This window comes from Myxine glutinosa, chromosome 7 (genome assembly GCF_964187855.1).
Source record: "Myxine glutinosa chromosome 7, kmMyxGlut1.1, whole genome shotgun sequence".
Lineage (NCBI taxonomy): Eukaryota > Metazoa > Chordata > Myxini > Myxiniformes > Myxinidae > Myxine > Myxine glutinosa.
The window spans coordinates 143,456,161-143,482,232 of NC_136267.1; the positions used below are offsets into that span (position 1 = coordinate 143,456,161).

Here is a 26,072-nt window from a genome sequence, read left to right on the forward strand (position 1 = left end):
GGTGCTTATATATATATATATATATATATATATATATATATATATATATATATATATATATATATATATATATATATATATATATATATATATACATATATACATATATATATATATATATATACATATATATATATATATATATATATATATATTGTGGTTTTAGAACCCCTCACTTGTAAATACTTGTAAATAATTCTTGTAAATAATTCTCTTCATTTAATAAGGTCGCACCCCTAGTTAGTCCACAAGCAACACGTAGGACACCATAGGAAACTTTCAGTTATTTCCCTAGTCTGTGTTTAGTTAAGGCTCTGTTCCCAATAGTTGAATCTGTGTTGCATTAATTAAATAAGATAGGCCCCATTCGCCTCTTTGCCAGCCGCTCTCTCTCCAAGCTACGCCAGTACGCGCCCCTACAGTTGGGGCTTGTCCTTCCCAATTCTATTACGCGCCGTTGCTTGCCAGCAGCATTCGCTGCCTCGCTCCAAAACGCCATTGAACACGCGGTCGGCTCGAGGAAAGATGGGGCAGAGCCACGAGAAGAGGTGTGGCCTCGTCCACGAGCTATCGAGGGTGGGGCCGGTGAGTCCTCGCGAACCTATCAGGGCTGAGGTGGGATGGCCTGGTAAGGGCGTGGATGGAGCTTCCAGAGGGTTCGCTGGGCTTGGCCATATAAGCACGCACGAAAAGCCCTCTGAAGGACTGCGCGAGGGGAGGCCATTGTGAAAAGGACTGCCGAGAGGACTGCGTGGGGAGAGCTTGACTGGTACGGAATGCGCGGAGCGCACCTGTTGATTAAAGATCTCGTTTGAAAGGCGCGTATGAACATTGAGAGAGAGAGAGAGAGAGGCAGCAGGCGCACATATTACGTACGCAGCATCCCAGTCCCCCGCTATATCTAAAAGGTCCGGTCGTGCGCCAACGCCACGCGAAGCTGCCGGCCGTTCTTTGCCCGCGGTACGAGTCAACACCCGGAGCCGGACTCGAGTGAACCTGGAGCCAGACCTCGACGCCTACCATCTGCCTGGACCCTTCTCCTCCTACCACTACCCTCCCGTGTAAGTCTGTCTGTTTTGTCCTGGGTTAAGTAAGACTGTATAGATAAGCTTGCCCTGTGTCCCTTTGCTCTTCTTCTTGTACATTCTTCCCCTTTCGTTTCCTCTTTCTTGGGTTATTGTACACATAATTAATAAATCTTATTTGTTCTTCCCTTTACTCTGATTTCCTGTCATTCAATCGTTGGTGTCTTTTATCAATTGAGTACCTGTGGCACGATTTGGCCAACCACTCAGGATCGGGTTTAGTTCCTTTGTTAATGGCTCGGGCTTCGGATTGCTAACTGCTCGGCAATTTCCATCTTGTCCGCGGTCCGGGCGGGAATTATCTCCCTGCTTTGCAGTCGGATTGGCACACAGGTATTTGGGGACTCCATTGACCAATCACCCTGGCCAATCTCGACCGGAAAGGAGCGTTATAATTTCCAGGATCGGGGGACGGCCAGCTTAAAAGACAAGGAGATTAATCCCCCCTTGGTAAGGGGGGCGCCGACCCCCAATTCGCAAATATATATATATATATATACATATATATATATATATATATATATATATATATATATATAATATATATATATATATTATATATTGTTTATAGATCGCGGTTAAGATGTTATAGACCGAGCGGTGGTGTAAAAACCGCGACCTAACAAAACTCACCCGATTCACCCAGAACTTTGGCCGTATCGCACCCTAGCTGCTCAATGAGGGAAAAGACAAAAGCGACGCAATGTAAGAGGAAAAGGAATTAAAACGAGAAGACGTACAGACGAGTAATGGGGTTTATTATTTACATACACAAGCAAAAAGGAGCAATCAAGTTTATTTACAACACATAAGACGCAGGTGACACAGTGCAAATACTAGCTTATCTACAGGCTTAACTTATCCCAGGACAGAACAAACAAAAGACTGACTCACGCGGGGAATTGCAGGAATCGCAGGATGTGGGTGGCTGGAGGGAGAGGGAGGTCCAAGGGGGGGTCATGCAGCACGATCGGCGCGTTTAGGCAGCCGCCGTTCCTTTTCGGCCCTGCTCCAAACCGCCGCCCAGGCCCCAAGCGGCTGCCGGGTGTCGCTGCTGCTGCCGCCTCCACTTGCCTTGCCAGGCCTTGTCCCACTCGTCTGGTCCAAAACCCTCCACTCTTTCTTGGTCCCCTCACTCTGACCACCGACTCCTCACCGCAACCAACTCTGTGCAACCAACTCTGACCAACGGTGCAACCAACCCTGCGCAGCCAACTCTGCGCAACCAACTCTGTGCAACCAACTCTGTGCAACCAACCAACTGTCCCAACCACCTCTGTGCAAACCAACCAACCTGTCCAACCACCTCTGTGCAACCAACCAACTGTCCCAACCACCTCTCTTTTTACTTCCGTGCGCGCCTTTTTATAGCGCCTCCGGCGGTTAAGCCGCCGGCGTTCAGGACACGCCATCGGGGTGCTCACCTCGGCCCCTGGTTGGTCGCGCGACCCTCGGGGCTCCGCCCTGGATGACGACGGGCGGGCACGCCCCTCCTCCCCTCTGACAAGGTGGAGACACGCCTTTCTTCCCTGACTCGAGCCTCGTGGTCAATGGCGGTTATTGGAGGGGAGGTAATATGGGCAATCGAGGCTCGGCAATGACGAGAGGGGATGTAATATGGGATGGAGATTTTGGGGATGGGAAGGAAAGGGGATCTATTCTCTTTCACTGGTGCAATGGAGTATTTCAATTAATGGAAGACACAGCCTTACGCTAATACACAGAATAAGAGATAACTATCAACAGGTATATTCTATTACTTGGCTGACGTGTATGCTTGTGGGACTATGGGACGCCCTTTTGGTCTTTACACAGCTCCGGAGGCAGGAGGCACAGAATAAACAATAATCACAACAATACAGCACACAATCAAAAAAAATATACAGTCCTCATATCCACAACACTGCACCCTCCTCCTCTTAGGCACGTCCCGGGCCTACAACTTTTATTTAGTGTGACACGTAGGTGTAGTTCCCTCTACTTTTAACCTGACCCTGAGTGCGACAGTTTTAAAACATAAATAAATGTGTCCCGCTGCTCCATTGCACCCTGCCTAACAGACTTACGCCCACAGTTAACCGAATTGCGGAATGGTCTTCAAACTAAACACTGACGGTGGGGAGCATTATTTACACTGACGCTATTTTTATTTACAAAACTAACCCAGGACCTGTAATTGTTCTTTCTGGGGGGGAGACAGTCCTGCTCTGCATCAATGCACCATGAAAGCACCTATAACGCACCAACACAACCCTCAAGCACCAATCAGTGCAGTCACCACTGTTCATCAATAAAATAAATTCAACAACCCCTAACCCTGCAGGTGTCTCTTGCTCTTCGGCTCCCTCTGCTGGTGATTATTATTTGTTCTTCCAGATGTTGTCATTCTTTTGCTTTGCTTACTGGCGGCCTATTTTCAATAAAGTGTGCCCAATGTGTCCTTATTATTTGCTTTATTTATGGCCCACAGGGCCGACTACGTGTGGTTTCACCTGTGGGGCATCGGTGCCCTGTGGCCAAGGTCCGCCAGCAAGATTTCGGGCCCTCATGGCCGGTTCCAGCAGAGGGGCCATGCCCCAAACCCATGGGGTCCATAGGTGGTGCTCGGCCACAGACATGTGGTCCATAATGTGGTGCATCGATGCAGACAGCTGGTTCTGGGAATTTCGGGCGCACAATGGCCCACCCACGCACGCTCCCCTCGGCGCACAGGTCATGTGGGAGACAAATGGGGAAAGACAATTGAGCGAGGGGTAAGGGTCACAAGGGTACACATCAATAAGGCAATGCAAGGCGAAATGCGTACGGAGGGCGAAGTGAGAAAGCTCGTCCCTACCGTACGTCACCCCCCTGTCACCTACACTACCCTTGCCCTTACCCCATATGTACAAAAATCTACACATTTACAAATTCGTCACTACTGTCACGTCTTCCCCATATTTCCCCTATACCAAATTCGTCTCCACAATCCCTCTACTTCAAAATTTGCCATCACCAAATTCATCATCAATCCTCATAAGGAGGCAGAGATGGAATTACGCACAGTGTCCACACCCACGTCATGATGCGTCTCACAATCCAAAACATTTGCATCATAAAAATAATTAAACATGGCATGGTGTGGAGTTCCTGTCACCTCAGGTGAGTGGATGCAGATGGTGCGAGGAGATCCTTCATCCTAACTATCCTCTAAATGATTTTAACACACTTTACACTACCCGGGGTCTTTCTCCGGCCAAACCATTGGCCCCTCTTACACTATGGGTTCTAAAAACCAATTCCCCATTGGCCAAACTGTGGTGCTTTTCAATTTTGGGGTCTCACTCCCCCGATTCATCTCTCGGTGCCCTCGCACAATTTCTGGGCTGTGACGTGTAACTCTCCCAGCAGGTCTACCCACCTGCACACCCCCACCACTGCAGTTGCCTCCGAGCTTACCTGCTCCTTACCCTAACCTAACTACCTGGGGAAGGCCCTCTGGCGCTCTCCCCACTCGGTGCCCTCTCTGGCACTGGGCTGCCCGGGTCCGTCCTCCGGATCCTCGGGCCCCCATCCACAACTCTACCGGCTCCCAGAGCCCACCTGCGGCCTCCACCTGGCCGACATCCTCACAGTGGTGGAGTGCCCAAACCAACTACACACACTAACAGGCTACACGCCCAGCCATTTCCACAACACTAATGCACCCATCCAAATACCATTCTGTCACCCGCACCACAGATGCCAATATCCAACCACAATTTACCTGTACCCTCTACCTAACACTTACACTACCCGCCCCGGGTATCCGTGATGGGGGTCCACTCTTCCCCCATTCACACCTTCGCACCATCCACTCCACTCCACAATTTCCACCATTCTCACTCCACGACCATCCATTCCAATCCTCCAGACCATTTATTCCATACACCTGTCTTTCATTCACCTGTCGTTGCACACCTGTGCAATCCTACCTGGTGCCACCTGCACCCTCCTCCTCTTCCTGGACCATTTGGTCAACACAACACGCAATCACCACTACTCCCTCATACACTGCTCCACACACCTGTTCAGTTGCACACCTGTGCAATCACACCTGTTCCATTCTCACCTGTCCAATCTTCACACACACGGCATCATCTCAGCTAACTACTCCCCTCTGAAACTTGCGCTTCCCAGTCGTCCCTTTAAACTATTGCGCTCCCTCGTCATTATCATCCACACTAATCTACCTGCGTCCCCACTACAGGTATCAGTCACTAACTAAACTTAACGTTACCTAATGTCATCTTCGCTAGATCCCTACAATTATCCAAGCCCTCCCTGGCTCGGTTGTCATAGCCACCCCATAAACTATTGCTCCTTTGCCCCACCTGTGAGGGATGGTGGATTTGCCATCCCACCACATCGGGGGTCTCTCACTACCAATTTCGCTCGTCCAAATCCAACAATTCAAAAATTTTCCATTTACTGCCAATTCTATTCACTTTTCTAAATTTCGTTTTAAATCACTATCACTATCACGATCACCATCATCACAGTCCGCTATATCCTAGCCTCGGTGCGTCATGACATCATTAAACTCGGCTTCGTAAAGCCGAGCAATGAATTCGGGTGGTTTGGTTGCCTGCAGGTTGAATCCGTCCGGCTTTCGGTTCAAGGGAGGTGGTTTGGTTGGACCGAGGCTCCACGCACCATCTCGGCGCGGCACCTTGCGGTCCCGGGCCCGATGGCTCCATCTCCCCCGGTCGGAAACCCCGTCCCCACGAGGGGGCACCGTTCCGCTTCCTCCCACTCGCCCTCGAACCGGACCGGTCGCCTCGCCCGACAAAGCCCGGACTCGACCGTGCGGGGCGGGGCCAAGCCCGAATCGGCAACGACGCTTCGAAGAGAAACGACGCAGCTTCGATCGGCGCCGGGCCTCGCACCCAACCAAGCACCCCTCGCACCGAGTGCTCGCATCGGCTATCCGTCGCCCTAACCACTAAACCGGTTACCATCGATGCTTCACTTGCATGCTTACAAGCATACGCTACCCCTTTCACCCTCACAAAACCTGGCGTTCCAACGCCGTCCGTACCTTCCACCAACGCTCTCTCTGTTACACACCACACCTCTCGCGCACACTTCGGTCCACACCTCTCCTCCGTTACGTCCTGCGTAACACTCACCATGGGCGTGCACTCCGTATTGCTCTCACTCCCTGTGTCACACCCCGTACACACCGACGTGCATTCTCGCTCGCACTCGGTTTCACTCCCACACTTTATAACACACCCACTCGCCGACGCACACTTTTTCCTCCCACGCGTGCCATTTCCACTCACACGGGACCCTTCACCAACGCCCGGGTGCCATATCGATCCCAATCGCGCGACAATTCTTTTGTCGCCAAACATCCTCTTACAAAATCTCCCCGCACAATACACAACAGCACGACTCACCTGGGGGATCCTTTTCTCCACGCGAACCTGCAAACTTCCATTCGGGTTAAGCACAGCATCGTGATGTGAGCAGGGACTTTGTACATAATCCATTTCTCCCTGCAATTCCCGGGTTACCTCCGTCATCTCTTCAATTTTAATTCCCGCTACTGCTTTTTCTTTATTAACCTCGGCGACCGTTGGCTTTAATAAAACACCCTCCTCTACCTCAGCGGTCGCCGGCTTTTCAAAACCCCATGTCGCGATTTCTACCCCCGTCATTGTACCCGTGCTTTCCTCCGCTTCGCTCAACCAGCGCTTTTCGACACGCGTTACCTCCCCGTGCACCCGTGGGACCTGCTCGCCCAACCTGCGGTCAATGTCTTCCTGTATTCTTTTTACCGTGGCGTTTATTTGCTCCTGAAATCCAACCGGGTTGTACCTTGCTTCGTGCCTCGCTTTTTTCCGCGTCTAGCCCCTGGGTAGCCATCATTGCATCAAATCCCTTACTGTCACCCCTCAGAGCGGCACTGAAATGCATCATCCAAACACCCCAGTCCATTGGCACTGCGGGTCCGGCTATCGCCGTCACGTACGGCTGCCATTTTGTGCACCTGATACACCCTCAACCACACCTTCTTTACTCTCCTCCACCATTTTTTTTCCTAAGTCCTGGGTCGATTCTACCCCGTCTATCTCTCCCACCGGCATCCCGTCGCCTTGAACAGCCATGGCGCGATTTCAAAATTCAGGTTTTGTAAAACAAAACAAATTTCGGCCGCTCCAAATTTTGACCAAATTTTTTTTTTTTTCTCTATTCGTTTTTTTTAAAAAATTTGGTCGGGCCTCGAATCTCACTCCCAGACACCAATTGTTATAGATCGCGGTTAAGATGTTATAGACCGAGCGGTGGTGTAAAACCGCGACCTAACAAAACTCACCCGATTCACCCAGAACTTTGGCCGTATCGCACCCTAGCTGCTCAATGAGGGAAAAGACAAAAGCGACGCAATGTAAGAGGAAAAGGAATTAAAACGAGAAGACGTACAGACGAGTAATGGGGTTTATTATTTACACACACAAGCAAAAAGGAGCAATCAAGTTTATTTACAACACATAAGACGCAGGTGACACAGTGCAAATACTAGCTTATCTACAGGCTTAACTTATCCCAGGACAGAACAAACAAAAGACTGACTCACGCGGGGAATTGCAGGAATCGCAGGATGTGGATGGCTGGAGGGAGAGGGAGGTCCAAGGGGGGGGTCATGCAGCACGATCGGCGCGTTTAGCAGCCGCCGTTCCTTTTCGGCCCTGCTCCAAACCGCCGCCCAGGCCCCAAGCGGCTGCCGGGTGTCGCTGCTGCTGCCGCCTCCACTTGCCTTGCCAGGCCTTGTCCCACTCGTCTGGTCCAAACCCTCCACTCTTTCTTGGTCCCTCACTCTGACCACCGACTCCTCACCGCAACCAACTCTGTGCAACCAACTCTGACCAACGGTGCAACCAACCCTGCGCAGCCAACTCTGCGCAACCAACTCTGTGCAACCAACTCTGTGCAACCAACCAACTGTCCAACCACCTCTGTGCAACCAACCAACTGTCCAACCACCTCTGTGCAACCAACCAACTGTCCAACCACCTCTCTTTTTACTGCCGTGCGCGCCTTTTTATAGCGCCTCCTGCGGTTAAGCCGCCGGCGTTCAGGACACGCCCATCGGGGTGCTCACCTCGGCCCTGGTTGGTCGCGCGACCCTCGGGCTCCGCCCTGGATGACGACGGGCGGGCACGCCCCTCCTCCCCTCTGACGAGGTGGAGACACGCCTTTCTTCCCTGACTCGAGCCTCGTGGTCAATGGCGGTTATTGGAGGGGAGGTAATATGGGCAATCGAGGCTCGGCAATGACGAGAGGGGATGTAATATGGGATGGAGATTTTGGGGATGGGAAGGAAAGGGGATCTATTCTCTTTCACTGGTGCAATGGAGTATTTCAATTAATGGAAGACACAGCCTTACGCTAATACACAGAATAAGAGATAACTATCAACAGGTATATTCTATTACTTTTTACACAGCTCCGGAGGCAGGAGGCACAGAATAAACAATAATCACAACAATACAGCACACAATCAAAAAAAATATACAGTCCTCATATCCACAACAATATATATATATATATATATATATATATATATATATATATATATATATATATATATATATATATATACATATATACGTATATATATATAAATATATATATCAATATATATAAATATATAAAAATATATATATATATATTGTTGCAGTTTTAGAACCCCTCACTTGTAAATACTTGTAAATAATTCTTGTAAATAATTCTCTTCATTTAATAAGGTCGCACCCATAGTTAGTCCACAAGCAACACGTAGGACACCATAGGACTTTAGTTATTTCCTTAATATGTGTTTCAGATAAGGCTGTGTTCCCAATAGTTGAATCTGCGTTGTATTAATTAAATAAGATAGGTCCTTTTCAATTCCATTCATTTTGCGGCTTGACTCTCTCCAAATTGTGGTACGCGCCTCTGCTCGCCCAGCAGCGTTCGCTGCCTGGCTCAAAATGCCATTACGCACGCGGTCAAGCTGGAGAAGAAGGGCGGCGTGCCGGGAGGAGGCGTGGCCCCCTGTCAACTCGTCATCAAAGGTGAGCCAGGGAGCCCTCGCCAACCAACCAGGGCTGAGGTGAGCTCGCTGGTGGGCGTAGCCCTATGAAGCGCGGCTTAATCGACGCCCGCGTTATATAACGGTGAGCGGAAAGCCCTTTCACGGACTGCGGATGGGGACTGAAGCTGCGCCACGCTCTCGTACGAACTGCGTGCTGGGACTCCCATGGACTTCTTGGGATTCGGATTCGCATGGCCTTGGTGAAAGAGCGCACTGAGTAACATCTGCGCGAGGGTATCCCCTGAGATACAACAGTACGAAAGAGAGAGAGAGAGAGTTGAGAGTACAAGTATTACGTACGCATCCCAGTTTCCCCCGCTATATTCTTAAGGTCCGGTCGCGCGCAAACGACACGAAGGCGCCTACCATTCTGCGCCGCGGACCTAGAGCTTGGACCGAGGCCGGATCTCGTCACCTGGAACCATCTACTTGGCCCTTCTCCTCCTACCACTACCCTCCCGTGTTAGTCTGTTTGTTCGTCCTGGGGTTAAGTAAGACTGTATACTGTATAGGTAAGGTTGCTCTGTGTCCTGCTTCTTCTTCTTGTATATTCTTTCCCTTTCGTTTCCTCTTTGATTGTTGTGATAAATCCTGTGTTCTTCCTTACCCTTTTGGTTTCTTCTCCATTCGATCGCTTTAGTCTTTTCTCTCCATTGGGTACCTGCGGCACGATTTGGCCAACCGCTCAGGATCGGGTTTGGTTCCTTTGTTAATGGCTCGGGCTTCGGATTGCTAAACCGCTCGGCAATTATCTCCCTGCTTTGCGGTCGGATTGGCACTCAGGTATTTGGGACTCCATTGACCAATCACCCTTGCCAATCTCGACCGGGAAGGAGCGTTATAATTTCCAGGATCGGGGGACGGCCAGCTTAAACGACAAGGGGATTAACCCCCCCTTGGTAAGGGGAACGCCGACCCCCGAATCCGTAACAATATATATATATATATATATATATATATATATATATATATATATATATATGCAGATGTTTGGTACTACAGAACTTTAAAATACAAGAAAACAAACACGACATAATAAGAATAACCGAAGCTTTTCATGCTTTACTCGTCAAGGTAATTTACAGCAAGAGAACTGAAAAGGTGAGAGATTGTGCATTTGTAAGCATGTCTATGTAAGAGCGACACTGATTGGTCCATCAGTCATGACGTACTTGGTACTCTGAACACCCATTGGTTGAATCAGTCACCACTACTATCCCTGGCTCTGATTGATTAGCAAAGTTGATAGCGAGGACTCACCAGATTCAATACTTTGGAGGGAGGGGGATAACCGTAGGTAAGGGATATATTGTTGAGCGGGGTTAGAAGTCACAGGTTCCCCATGTACACACCCTCACAATAATTTACTGGATGCTGCATCATTGTCATCTAGATTGGGAAAGATAGAGTTAACCAATTCAGAACAAAAACACATTTAAACAGAATTTAAAAACAACCAAACAAGGTAGGAAGGAATGACAATGATTGACAAGGTGGGAATAACAAACACTACAATAAAACACCACAATTCCGTTAAAGATTGCCATCACAACATCTTTTGACATTTTTCCTTTTCAATACTGCAACAAACTAGAGAGTTCATAGAACACCTTACCCCACACAGTATTTAAGTGTTCCATTCAATTAAAATAAAATAAAGATTTTAAAGGTAGTATATAAAATTCCGGAAGTTTACCACCATTGTTGCAGTGTCTTATACACCACCTTATTTAACATGTCCAACTTCTGGAAAACTGAAAGTTTTTGAAAGTGCCAAAAGGCAATTTGAGTTCTACAGTGTTAAAGTACTGTATATAATTCAATCGAAATGAAATATTGATTTTAAAGGTCGAATGAAAAATTAGTCACATAAGTTTATCGCCGTTGATACAGTGCCTTTTACACCACCTTATTTAACACATTACATTTGTTTTTCGTGCCTGTTGTTTGTGTCCTTTATGACGACCTTGAAAAAGATTACGTTTTCCGGATATGAGGATGGATAGAAAGTTTATAAAATTTTGGGTGAGATGAAAGCTCGGCTTGAAGTGGATAAGTCAGAGATCAAAGGGGGTTGGATCGATGATTATTGAGGGTCAGAAGGAGTTGAGTCATTGATTGAGGAAGTTGTGTCATTGATCAACATGTAAAAACGAAATGAGCGAGTAAGTGGTTAGATATTAATAAAATAAATAAATATATATATATAAAACACAGTTTGTGTGTGTGTGTGTGTGTGTGTGTGTGTGTGTGTGTGTGTGTGTGTGTGTGTGTGTGTGTGTGTGTGTGTGTGTGTGTGTGTGTGTGTGTGTGTGTGTGTGTGTGTGTGTGTGTGTGTGTGTGTGTGTAATGTTACCGATAGACTCCTAAACGGAGAGGCTTACGTGCTTGATATTTGACATAGACATGTCCATTGAGCCTGGGACGAACATGGCCGAACTCAAAATATTTGACGATCCATATTTTTTATTCATATTTACCTCAGCGCATTTCAGCAAAGTACCCGCTAATCTCAGCCGGTTCCAGAGCAGCTCGCTGATTCGCTCAGAGCGATCACGTGATGTTCCATTTCCGCCGCCAGACTGATTCGCTCAGAGCGATCACGTGATGTTCCATCCCGTCACACGTCACACGTTTTTTCACCTTTTATGCGATCGTGTTTTGTATCGATTTTGTGCGATATGAATTAAATGTCTTTGAAACAGCTGTGAAACGTCTTTCCACAACCCTTCCGTAACCGATTGGAGCAGTTTATTGCCGCACAAAACGAGATCCGCGAAGCGAGTTGGTCGAGTCGTGCTGACCAAGATGGCGACATGGCGGCTTCACTTTTCACGGAGTATGAGCGTTCTATATATTTTCAATTCAGTGCGCCCGTGATTTGTGGCATAGACATGACCATTGGGCCTTCACGGTGTAATTTGTGCGAGGCTTTTGTCCGAGTGAGCTTGAGTCGAGAGGGCGAATGTACGGGTTGGGAATGTACGGGTCTCCCTTCCCCCGCCCGGCAACGCCGGTACTGGAGGACGTCACAGGATCAGTGAGTCTCCAAAATCCGCTTCGTGCTGTTGCGAATATGCAGGACTATGTCCGATTGTTGTGCTGCTCTCCGACCATGAGAACTGCAACGTCATTGTTGACTGGCCATCCCCTTCCCTCCCCCTTCCCCCACCCCCCTCCATCCCCCCTTCCCTTCCCCCTCCACCCTACCCCTCTCCTTCTCCCCTCCCCCTCCCCCTCCATTTTCCCCCTCCCCCTCCCTTTTCCCCCTCCCCCCTCCCCCTCCCTTTTCCTCTCCCCCCTCCCCCTCCCTTTCCCCCTCCCCCCCTCCCCCTCCCTTTCCCCCTCCCCCTCCCCCTACCCTCCCCCTTCCCCCTCCCCCTCCCCCCTCCCTTCCCCCTCCACCCTACCCCCTCCCCTTCTCCCCTCCCCTCCCCCGCCCTTCTCCCCTCCCCCCCTCTTCTCCCCTCCCCCCCATTCCCCTCCCCTCCCCTCCTCCCTCCCACCCCCTCCCACCCCTCCCCCTCCCCCCTCCATTCCCCTCCCCCTCCCATCCCTCACCCTCCCCATCCCCCCCTCCCCCCTCCCCCCTCCCCCTCCCCTCCCCCCCCTTCCCCCCTCAACAAGTACAAAACTTCATCCAATCAAGATGCAATTTCTTGAGCGCCATGTCGGCATAATCTGGTGGAGAAAAAAAAATAATGATTACGTCATCGGTTATGTGGTTCAGCCGCCATCTTGGAAAAACCGAAAAACTTTGCACCTATATATCTCCGAAAGTGCTGAATAGAAAGAATTGAGACATGGCTCATTGTAAAGAACTCTCCATGGGGAATAAAATATATTAATGATGTCATAGGTGCCTCCATTATGGCGTCATAATTCGACAAGTACAAAACTTCACCCGATCAAGATTAAATTTATTGAGCATAATCTAGGAATACATTAGTTTAGAAAACAAATAATGATGACGTCATCGGTCACGTGGTTCGGCCGCCATATTTGTCCAACATTTTTGATTTAAAAAAAAGAACATTCCGGCAAGTCCTCGGTCTCTGACCGATTTTTCATCTGTCTGTTTGTTTGTGAGCATAATATCTGAAAAGGTTATGGACGGATTTGTACGAAACTTGGTGGACAAGTTGGGTGTGTGACAAAGAAGAATTGATTCGATTTTGGTGAAGATTCGAATCCGGATGCGACAATTTACTGAAATTTTTTTATTCACCATTGAGAGATGGGACCAAAAACAACATATAGCACGATATTTCAAAACGTTGTGGAGAATTTATGACAAAACTTGGTGGATGAGTTGGTTAGGTGACAATAACAAGAGAATTATAGATTTGGTTCAGGTCAGAATCGAGATCCGACCTATCAGTGGGATACAAAACATAAACTGTTCAACCTGGCGGAGGTGTGCGCTCTACCTCGTGCTGTTCTAGTTTATTGACCCAGATAAGTGAAATTTTAATGGAAGCTGTTCTCATCCACTGTACAGTTTACCAAGTTGATGACTTGCACACCTGCAATATACGTAGTATAATGAACAATGTTGTTGTTACTTGTGTTATTTCTTTTCTCATTATTGTTCATTCTTCTGGTACTTGAGCTCTCGTAAAAATGGTTCAAGTTGTTTCTTATGGATATTTTATGATACAATTTGTCGAATCGGTTTCCTGAGAGACTGTTCTACCAAAAGTCATGATACACACTATTTTATTGATAATCCACAACAAGCTTTGCTATGCATCCATTTAATGACTTGTAGGCCCATTGCATGTCCTAATGGCATCCTGGATCGTTACTGCAGCAGTTTTCTCAGCTCTTGATAGGTTGCAGGTACGATTTTGTACCATTCCTTGGACATGCTGCATCCATTGGTTCTTTTATGTATTTTTTTGGGTTGTTGTAGATAGACCCTGCAATTGGCATTCAAACACATCAAAAAGATCTTCCCACCTGATTGTAGCAATGTGTATCTGGAATCGGCATTCCACAAAACCTGTTCATGTTTTAAGATCTCAACAGAAACATTCTTTGTACCATGTCATGTCATGTACTACAATCTATTGATGAAACTGAGGAAAGTCTTTTGTGCTCTTCTTCCTCCTCCCTCATCTCCCACCTCCTCATCCCCACCTCCTGCTCCTCCTGCTCCTCCCTCCAAAACATAAGAATATTTGACATATAAGACATTGTATGTCTGCAATGCCTCAATTATTTATTGATAATAACATCTCCATTATGTGATCCTATTTACCTCTTGGCAAATGTGGCCATATGATCTGTACATAGTTACATAATCAAGGTTTCATAATCAACATACATACTGTACATACATAAGTATGTATGTATGTATATATGCATGTACTATGTATGTATGTGTGTACGTATGTATGTGTGTATGTAAGTATGTATGTAAGTAGTAATTATGTATGTGTGTGTATGTGTGTAGGAGACATGTATGTATGTATGTATGTATGTGTGTATGTAAGTATGTATGTAAGTAGTAATTATGTATGTGTGTGTATGTGTGTAGGAGACATGTAAGTGTGTATGTATGTATGTATGCGTGTATGCGTGTATGTAAGTATCTATGTAAGTAGTAATTATGTATGTGTGTAGGAGACATGTAAGTATGTATGTATGCATGTACGTATGTGTATGTGTGTATGCATGTTTGTAAGTATGTATGTAAGTAGTAATTAAGTATGTGTGTATGTATGTATGTATGCATGTAAGTAAGTATCAAGAATGTATGTATCCAAAAAAAAACATCAAGCATGCTCACAAAATAGTTCTGTTTACAAAATGAAAAATTGTATCAAATTTTCTTTGAAACGTAAATTAACCTCCATATATAGTGAGTGAGGCGGACGGAGGTGACGGACCTCACCTCCGCCCACCTCCAACCCACCTTTGTGCTGTTTTATCATTCATCACTAGGCCAAGGCAATTTTACACACCCAGCATGTGCAGCCCCATAGCGGTATCAGCTTCAACAACATTTTCACATCATAAAGTTTTGTAGAAGGTAACAATATTGATTTGTGCTTTCATTGGTAGAACGTGTTACTATGGCCCATATAAGTCTTGGTGAAGCTCAAAGATGGCAAATTATTGGGGTGAACCATGCTGGGGTGTCCTACAGTGAAATTGGATGTCATCGTGGCTTCCAACAGACTGTTATTAGCATATCCGTCTGCAAACCTCAATAAACCAATGATGTTACAAACAGGCCTCACTCAATATGGATGACCCATGGTGACTTCTAACAGAGAAAACACAGCTCAGATGTGTTCCTGTTGCCATTATTAATTGAATCTCCCTCAGAGGTTATCCATGAGAACTGTATGGACCTACCTTTGTGCTGCAGGTACAAAACCTGGAGACTGAGAAGATGACTTCTTCTCACCACAGAAAAGAAAGCAATGCGCTTGGCGTGAGGTTCGGCACGTCAATGCTAGAATCTCGCATCCTGGACCTGGAGGAAGATCCATTGGTCTGATGAGAGTAGATTTTCCTGCACCCAACCGATGGTAGAACCTGGTCTTGATGACAAACCAACACAGCCTGTAGGGTATGTAACCAAGAACATTGTAGAGTCCATCCCATTTGGCGGTGGATTCATTATGATATTGGGCTACTTGTCATATGATTGTAGACCTAACCTTGTCACTGTCACTCACTGTGTATAACATGACAGACTTAAGTACTGCATGGATATCTTGGATTGTCGTGTTGTTCTACATTTTGACAACTACGGTACACACTTTTCACAAGAACTGTATTCCTAAATGAAAATTCCAGACAAGACCTGTATTCATTATTGTGTACTTATCGACATCTTGCCAAATGGTTCCATCACAACATTCACCTGGCCAGCAGAGAGTCCTCATTTAAATCCAATATAGAGCATGTGTGAAACATTATTTGGCCGAGATTTAAGTAAATGGATCTTCCTGTGCAGATTCTGATATTGTGGGAGGCTGCTTTGCCCCAGGAATGACGACTCCCTTTAAATTCTGTCTTGTGACTTATTCAAGGGATGAGAAGGAGGGTTGCAGCAGTCATTTGTTCTAATGGTGCTTACACACATTATTCACCTAGTTATGATATCATTGGATGTCATTATTCACTTGTCTTGAGCCCAATATCATGCAATGCCATCAGCTTCATTCGAACGTCAGTGTTTTTTTTATTTATTGTTGTTCCTCGTTTTTATTAGACCGGCAGCCCAGATCATAGAACTCCAACGGACGAGGTCCCAATGATGCACCCCGCAGGATGTAAGAATCCCCCCTCCAAGCTTTGAAAATGGAGGTCTGCCTGTAGCCCCTTCGAAAATGGATGGATATAGCAGGTGGTCATAGCCCCGAGCCTCTCAAAAGGTGTAAATCCAATATAGGAGATCAGAAATGAAACCGACCAAGAATGATGCATCGGTGCCCCCTGAATAGAGAATAGTCCATAACAGACATTTTTTTGGGCATCCATCCGGAAGATTCCCCAAAATGGCTCTCGATTCAACATTGGAGGTCCCAGATGAAACAGCTCAAAGTGAAGTGTTGATGTCCTCTGAATACAGTATGACAATTAACAGAAACTTTAGGTGGCCTCATTCCGGCAGATTCCTTTAAAAGGGGTTCTGATGACCACACCCAAAAGGGGCTCTTGATCCAAAATAGGAGGTCCCGGATGAAACCAGTTCAGAATGGAGCATTGGGGTCCTCTGAATACGGTTTGATCAGTGACAGACTTTTTAGGGGATGGCGTCCACCCCGGCAGATGCGTTTGATTGCAAAACGTCCCCTGGCCATGCTTCCATATGTCCCCTTGATGTAGGGTATGGCAGTATGCCGTAACAAACTGCTGTCTATCATAGTGGTGTCAAGTCTAGGAAGAGTGGTACTCATGACCTGTGAATATACTTGACTCGTTTTCATTGTTCTCATTGGCATGCATTATTCTGGCTTCAGGGGAGATCAGTCACTGTGAGACAAGGAGAGGGTGTTCTCAATGATAGGGAAGGAGAGAATGTGCCGGAGGTTAAACCCAGCAATTAATTGTGAGGCAACAAGGTTGATCCTCCCAAATACATCCCTGACTCCTTATGCAGCCACTTGCACTCGACCAACTTTTGATTTCATCTTCTTGCAGTTCTCAGGAGCAAATTTGCTACCTTCATTCTCGGAACAGTTTGGAGGAATCGAGCACTATCACAAGTGCGCTCTTCTTCAAGTTTTCAGTGGTATACATGATGGCCCATTGAAAGCATCAAAAGAAGTGTTGTCATTGTCTCCTCTGTAACCGCTTACACTGATGCAATATTCAGGAGATCTTCGGATGTTGCTAACAGGGTTTTCATAGGGTCGCAGGTGTCCCTCAATATATCGGCCAAGGCATCGTTGTGCTTTATGTCTTTTTTGAGGTGCCATAAGCAAAGCTGTGTTGCAAGCTGCTCTCCCACTCCCATGTCCAAGAGATTATTTAATTTGGAGACAGCCATCCCTCTTTGGATGATGGTAAAGAACCAGCGCTGGAATGCACTTTCCGAGTTGTGAAAAGCGACGATTCATTGTAATGGAGAGGCTGCATCCCTGTTAACCTTCTGCTTCAAGCTCAAGAAAATGGCATTTCACACAAAATTTTCTGCTCGTGCAGCGAATGGAGAAAGCTCCAAGGTCCAGAATCTCCCGGCATTTTTGGATCGAGATTAGGTATTATGTGGAGAAAGAAAAGTCACATCATGCATAGCTTGGATGATTAACACCAAAGAAAATGCCAATGCCTTTTGGCAGAACTATGATGTGTTGGTCAACATAATTCATGCGCATTGCTCTTTGCAGATCTCTGAATATCCTGCTGACCATGTAAACATATGTGCTCCAGAAGGATGCTGTTTGTCCCAGTTGTCCTTTCCATTACCTCGCTGAAAAAGCATTCATACAATGTCAGATAATTTTGGAATGAATCATTCTCCCATAAATAGTTTTTAAACTCTGGTTAGAGGGAGCATTCTCTACAATAGTTATCACTGCCTCAACGTTCTCTTCACTCGCACTCGTATTTAGAAATTTCTGGTCCAGTGAGTAATTTTCTATCACATCGGCAAAAAGTTGGTGGACTCTCGAGTAAAACTTGCCTCAATTCTATGTTTGCTTCCAAATCTTGTGTAGCCAACCCCTCTCTCTTGCGTACACAACCCATCCTACCCAGTCAGACTCCGTGTCCTATGAACCTACGGTGGAGAAGTTTCTGGCAACCCTCGACTGATTCTGCAACTGGACCAGATGGCATCAGCTCACGTGTCCAACAATTCTGCACTGCTGCTCTTGCACATCCTTTTTCTGCTCTTTTAACCCTTTCCTTTGCCCTAGGGCATTTCTATCTGCTTGGAAATGAGCCAATGTCACTGAATTACATATGAAAGGTGCAAAAACCGATCCCCTTAACTGCAGAATTATCAGCTTACTTCCAGTCATCAGCATATTTCTAAGGTCATGGAATCCATCATCACAGTTCATATGAAATCCTTCCTTTTTCTCCAATAGCATAATCTCAAATCGTCAATTCAGATTGGGCCCAGTCCTATTCCTAATCTTCATCAATGATTTATCGGACTCTCTGGAAAATCCTCTTTATCTTTTTGCTGATGATTCCACCCTCTGCTGTGACATCCCTCATCCTTCATACAGGCTGCAGCCTCTTCCCTTTCTTCAGACCATGACAAAATCACAAACTTGTCAAATACTTGGAATATGTCTTTTAACCCTGACAAATCTCACACTCTCACTCGCCCTCTACAAAAGGACCGGATGGCAAATCCTCCAATCTACTTTCTTAACAATCCCCTTGAGGAAGTTCAGTCACTCAACATCTTGGGTCTTACTGTCAGCCATGGTATTTCTTAAGCAAACCTCATTTCAAAGTTTGCCTCCAAGGCCAGTCACAGATTGGGCATTCTTTGTCATGCAAAGATATTCCATAGCATACCTGAACTCTTATCCACCTACTAGGCCTTCATCTACAGCTTGATGGAGTAGTGGCCTCCCCTATGGGTTGGTGACCCTGCTTCACACCGTGCTTAACTTTACACCATGGAAACCAAGGCCTTCAATATTATTGTAATGAAGTAGAGCATGGAAAGAGAAGAGGTTGCAAGTGTGATGAAGCTTGCACCCCTCTGCTGTTTTTGTGCTTTGCCACCACTCCCCCAGGTTTATACAGGGTACACGCGTCAGAGAATTTTGATATGTCAAAACCCACCATATGTCAAAATGGATGGATATAGCGGATGGTCATAGCCCCCAGCATCTCAACCCCCCCCCCCCCCCCCACATCCTCAAAAGGCATAAATCCAATATAGGAGGCCAGAAATGAAACTGACCAAAATGATGCATCGGGACCCCCTGAATAGAGAAACGACCAAGAAAACCAGAAAATGTTCATCATTCTGGTGAAACTCTCGAAATCCAGGATCAACGCTCACCGCCACTCATTCGTTCCTCTTTTTTTCCTGCTTGTGGAACCAACTTCCACATCTTCAATCTCATTCTTCCCTCCAGGTCTTCAAGACAGCTGTTCCCCACCATCTAAGATCGTACTCTTCCTCAAATTTTCATCCATAATCATCATTCTTTTTACCCCCACTAGCCGTCCCCCCTCTCCAAAGCCCATCTCCTTACAAATTTACAGTTTTCCCTTCCTGAGAGTCCATCTGTATCCATCTTGTCCACCCCATGCATCCTCCCCTACCCCTAATCATTCCTCCCCACATACATATCTTGGGGTTATTCACCACGATTAAGCGAAAGAACGCTCGAAACTGTAACATCATCCAGCATCACTCCCAATCGTGCTGGGCTGTGTGCATGCTGAGCCATGCCATGTACGTACTGAGTCCATTCCACTTCACATCCGTGCCATATTTATTCTGGAGTAATATAACTGATTTATCAATTAATACAAAACCCCTGTTAAACCGTTAATTGAACGAAAAACAAACCTACAAATCTGTAATGAACATGGACTGGCGTTTTCATCTGCAATACTAACATCTGATTCGCTCTCATGTCTGATTCGCTCTCATGTCTGATTCGCTCTCATGTCTGATTCGCTCTCATGTCTGATTCGCTCTCATGTCTGATTCGCTCTCATGTCTGATTCGCTCGCATGCCACAAAGCTCAAAACATTATGGATCCGCAATTCCCCCAAAAACGTTTCCATCACTAATTTTGTGTTCAATAGTTTCTTCCCAATCCCACTGAGCAGTTTCAACATGCTGAGAACCTTTAGAGTTTCTAATGACGATGGAATCAGTATCGGAATCCAAGCTCGACATGCACTGTTTCTCTATGTAAAACCGCCATTTCGATCAAGTTGAGTTCATAATGTGACGTCACTGGTGACATTGAAAATCGACACGAGGGATTTTTTTCGACACATTGTGATTGGCCAAAAGAAAACAATTCTAAAAATTTGCCCTTAAATATTAGACCAAGATTAATTATTTTCAATGATTTTCAGAAAACTTTTTTTGCGTTTGGGTTCCCCTTTAAGAAAGTTGGGAAGAAAAAAGTAAGCGTGAACCTTAGATACAATGAAAACAAAAAATTTAGCCATCAGTTTCTGGACATGCTTAGTATTGCGCTGAAGAAAATGGAAAAAAGCAATGGCTCGGCCAACATAGTTGGGGCCTGGAGGGGGAAATTTGGAAAAAGCTTCTCCATGGCAAATGTGCATCATTTCATGGAGGTGAATGTAGTTCATAGCCGGCTTTACCACCAATGCAACGTGGCAAGTCCTCGTAATAATGCTTTGGTAATAAGTTGCATGTCTCAATTCCCCCCCCCCCCCCCACCCACCCCCTCTCGCTACAACATTCGTCTGAAGGTTAAGCTCATAAAAAGTTACATTTCACATTTCACAGTATGCCAGGACCATTATTATGAGACCATCATTATTGGGCCATCACAGGAACTAAAAGAGATTTGTGCAACATTCTGAGCGTATCTTTGTAATGTTTTGAAGCTGAAATATATTTCCAATAATTGGCAATAATTTTGTGGAGGGAGTGGAGTGGGAGGATGAGGGAAGGGGCAGCGACGGGGAAGGATGGTGGTGTGGGTTTAAAATAATTACATGGAATGTTACTGTTTAAAAAATCTCTGCAGAAACTTAAAAAAGAGGTTATTAAAGCAACAAGGGAGTACAGATTTAGCTGTGCTTGTGGATTACAAAATATAAATGTCTTTTATAAAATGTGCTTTTGCTAAGTCAAAACTGTGGACAAATCCATACGCTTCGTTTTATATGACATGGAATGTTGAATCTCACAACACGAAGATGTGTGTTGAAGCTTTCGAGCATTTTATTGTTCCTGTTAATGAGGATGCTAAAAAGTTATTCCTTGCAAGCTCTTGATTTTAATTCCTCCTCCTTTTCCGCCTCATCGTTCTTACCAGCCGAGCTGTTCCTTCCCTGCAGACCCATAATCAAAATGGCCTTTTCTAGACTGAGGCACAAAATCTTCACTGCCATTTCATGAGGCGAGGAGCAGCCAGACATATAATGCGATGTGCAGAGTTGCTGGACCAAGGATAACCGTGCTTTGCGGACTCAACAATATTTCACTCTGTGTCGTTCACTCTCGCGCGTGGAATGGGAAACATTCGCGTGGCGCGGAGGGTCTGCCAGGAACAGATGGGCCAAAATGTGGATACCGAGTGGCCTTCTCTCTCATCCAAACATTGTCCCAAGTCCTTAGTCTATCTTCATGAGTAAAGCTCAAAAATGTGGATGCCAGTGGCCTTTTTTCTCATCCAAACATTGTCACAACTAGCGTTACTCGGCACGCTCTGTGCGCCTCACCACACGTCGTTTCAGAGGGGTAGGCATCTTTGACCATTTCGGTGTCTTTTGGGTTACATGGTGTGTTGGGTCTTCATGGCTATTTGGGTGTTCAAGGTCTTTTGGGTCTTTGGTGTCTTCAGAGGCTTTTGGGTCTTAAGGGTCTTTTGGGTCTTCTGGGTCTTCAGGGGCTTTTGGGTCTTAAGGTTATTTTGGTTATTTTTGGTCTTTAAGGGTCTTTGGGTCTTTTGGGGTCTTCGGGATGTTTTGGGTCTTCGGAGTGTTTTGGGTCTTCGGGGTGTTTTGCGTCTTTGGGGTGTTTTGCGTCTTCGGGGTGTTTTTGGGTCTTTGGGGTGTTTTGGGTCTTCGGGGTGTTTTGGGTCTTCGGGATGTTTTGGGTCTTCGGGATGTTTTGGGTCTTCTGGGTGTTTTGGGTCTTCGGGGTGTTTTGGGTCTTCGGGGTGTTTTGGGTCTTCGGGGTGTTTTGGGTCTTCGGGGTGTTTTGGGCCTACGGTGTGTTTTGGGTCTTCGGGGTGTTTTGGGTCTCGGGGTGTTTTGGGTCTTCGGGGTGTTTTGGGTCTTTGGGGGGTTTTGGGTCTTCGGGGTGTTTTGGGTCTTCGGGGTGTTTTGGGTCTTCGGGGTATTTTGGGTCTTCGGGGTGTTTTGGGTCTTGGGTGTGTTGGGTCTTCGGGGTGTTTTGGGTCTTTGGGTATTCAGGGTATTTTTTAGCCTCAGGGCCTTGAAGGGTATTTTGGGTCTTTGGGGGTCTTCAGGGTATTTTGGGTCTTCAGGGGTCTTGGTGGTCTGAAGGGTCTTGGGGGAATGAAAGGGTCATCAAAGGTCTGAGGGGTCTTAGCAGTCTTAACGCAATAAAGAGGGTTAATTAAGAGGGTGGCAATTTTATTTGAAGAAGAAGAAGACGTTTTCGTCGCACATAAACATACATACATAGCGACATACAGAACCATATACGTTTGCTCCATTATAATAAGATTCCTCAATCTAGCTTCATGAGCCGAGCTCAAATATGGGGATACTTAGTGGCCTTCTCTCTCATCCAAACATTGTCCCAAATCCTTAGTTTAGCTTCATGAGCCGAGCTCAAAAATGTGGATACCAGTGGCCTTCTCTATCGTCCAAACATTGTCACAATTCCTTAGTCTAGCTTCATGAGTAAAGCTCAAAAATGTGGATACCGCGTTGCCTTCTCTATCGTCCAAAAATTGTCCCAAATCCTTATTCTCGCTTCATGAGTAGAGCTCAAAAATGTGGATACCAGTGGCCTTCTCTCTCGTCCAAACATTGTCACAATTCCTTAGTCTAGCTTCATGAGCCAAGCTCAAAAATGTGGATACCAGTGGCCTTCTCTATCGTCCAAACATTGTCACAATTCCTCAGTCTAGCTTCATGAGTAAAGCTCAAAAATGTGGATACCGCGTGGCCTTCTCTCTCTTCCAAACATTGTCACAAGTCCTTCGTCTAGCTGCATGAGTAGAGCTCAAAAATGTGGATAATGAGTGGCTGCCTCTCCCATCCAAACATTGTCCCAAATCCTTAGTTTAGCTATACTAGGGCATGCCCGTACTATATATATGCCCGTACGATATATATATCTAAAATTATATCCCCCCCCCTATTTACATGAAATGGTTTGGTCCAAAGCGAACGGCTTGCGAGTGGTGACAATCCCCCCCCTCTATTTACATGCAATGGTTCGGTCCAAAGCGAACGGCTTCCGGAGTTTGGTAAAGAAATCGCCATCGCGTACACAAACGCGCAGGAAAGCGAATGAATCGCAAATTCGTTTTTATTAGTTGTAAAACATAATGCCCAATTATTCAATTATCGCCAACGTATTTTGGCTGTTTGCAATTTAATCGCAAGGAAAAGTAGAAAGAGAAGAGGGGAAAAAAGAAAAGCCTTCCCTTGCTGCAAACAGCTGCTGCAAACAACAACAACATGGAAGGCTGCACTGTCCGGAAGTTGGCATATCGCAGTTACGATTATTTTAGTGTTAATGGCCAATTATTCAATTAGCGCCAACGTATTTTGGCTGTTTGCAATTTAATCGCAAGGAAAAGTAGAAAGAGAAGAGGGAAAAAAACGAAAAGCCTTGCATTAACGCATTAACGCTTGCATTGCATTAACGGTTCGGCACACGTGATAGCTCGCTGCTCTCTGATTGGTTGAAGCGTTTTTTGGACATATCTCGGTAAGTAATTGTCCGATTAATATGAAACCTTGAAAAGGCACATCCTCGGGTCCCCAGCAATATACCTGGCAAGTTTCAAGTATATCGGACCCGTGGTTGTCGAGAAACAGCGGTCACAGACAAACACACAGACAGACACACACACACACAGAGATTACTGGAATTATAGATAGATGAGTAAAGCTCAAAAATGAGTGGCCTTCTCTCTTATCCAAACATTGTCCCAAATCCTTATTCTGGCTTCATGAGTAAAGCTCAAAAATGTGGATACCGAGTGGCCTTCTCTCTCATCCAAACATTGTCACAAGTCCTTAGACTACATTCATTAGTAAAGCTCAAAAATGTGAATACCGAGTGGCCTTCTCTCTCATCCAAACATTGTCCCGAATCCTTAGTTTAGCTCCATGAGTAAAGCTAAAAAATGTGAATACCAGTGGCCTTCTCTCTCATCCAAACATTGTCCCAAATCCTTAGTTTAGCTTCATGAGCCGAGCTCAAAAATGTGGATACCAGTGGCCTTGTCTATCGTCCAAACATTGTCACAATTCCTTAGTCTAGCTTCATGAGTAAAGCTCAAAAATGTGGATACCGAGTTGCCTTCTCTATCATCCAAAGATTGTCCCAAATCCTTATTCTCACTTCATGAGTAGAGCTCAATAATGTGGATATCAGTGGCCTTCTCTCTCGTCCAAACATTGTCACAATTCCTTAGTGTAGCATAATGAGTAAAGCTCAAAAATGTGGATACCGAGTGGCCTTCTCTCTCATCCAAACATTGTCCCAAGTCCTTAGTCCAGCTACATGAGTAGAGCTCAAAAATGTGGATACCGAGTGGCCTTCTCTCTCATCCAAACATTGTCCCAAGTCCTTAGTCTAGCTCCATGAGTAGAGCTCAACAATGTGGATACCGAGTGGCCTTCTCTCTCATCCAAACATTGTCCCACGTCCTCAGTCTAGCTTCATGAGCCGAGCTCAGATATAGGGATACTTGTTGGCCTTCTCTCTCATCCAAACATTGTCCCAAGTCCTTAGTCTAGCTTCATGAGCCGAGCTCAGATATAGGGATACTTGGTGGCCTTCTCTCTCATCCAAACATTGTCCCAAGTCCTTAGTCTAGCTACATGAGTAGAGCTCAAAAATGTGGATACCGAGTGGCCTTCTCTCTAATCCAAACATTGTCCCAAGTCCTTAGTCTAGCTTCATGAGCCGAGCTCAGATATAGGGATACTTGTTGGCCTTCTCTCTCATCCAAACATTGTCCCAAGTCCTCAGTCTAGCTTCATGAGCCGAGCTCAGATATAGGGATACTTGTTGGCCTTCTCTCTCATCCAAACATTGTCCCAAGTCCTCAGTCTAGCTTCATGAGCCGAGCTCAAATATGGGGATACTTGGTGGCCTTCTCTCTCATCCAAACATTGTCCCAAGTCCTTAGTCAAGCTACATGAGTAGAGCTCAAAAATGTGGATACCGAGTGGCCTTCTCTCTCATCCAAACATTGTCCCAAGTCCTTAGTCTAGCTCCATGAGTAGAGCTCAAAAATGTGGATACCGAGTGGCCTTCTCTCTCATCCAAACATTGTCCCAAGTCCTCAGTCTAGCTTCATGAGCCGAGCTCAGATATAGGGATACTTGTTGGCCTTCTCTCTCATCCAAACATTGTCCCACGTCCTCAGTCTAGCTTCATGAGCCGAGCTCAGATATAGGGATACTTGGTGGCCTTCTCTCTCATCCAAACATTGTCCCAAGTCCTTAGTCTAGCTTCATGAGCCGAGCTCAGATATAGGGATACTTGGTGGCCTTCTCTCTCATCCAAACA

The 26,072-nt window shown here is 46.0% G+C and overlaps 1 long non-coding RNA gene across 1 annotated transcript; it reads right to left on the reverse strand.

Annotated features, from left to right (window-relative positions):
* Nucleotides 1–7,536: 7,536 nt before the first annotated feature.
* LOC144892841 (uncharacterized) lies at nucleotides 7,537–8,099 on the reverse strand. The gene is made up of 2 exons (XR_013623985.1): nucleotides 8,067–8,099; nucleotides 7,537–8,022 (listed from the first exon to the last, which is right to left on the reverse strand). It is a non-coding gene; the product is annotated as an uncharacterized LOC144892841 (long non-coding RNA).
* Between the last annotated feature and the right edge of the window lie 17,973 nt (nucleotides 8,100–26,072).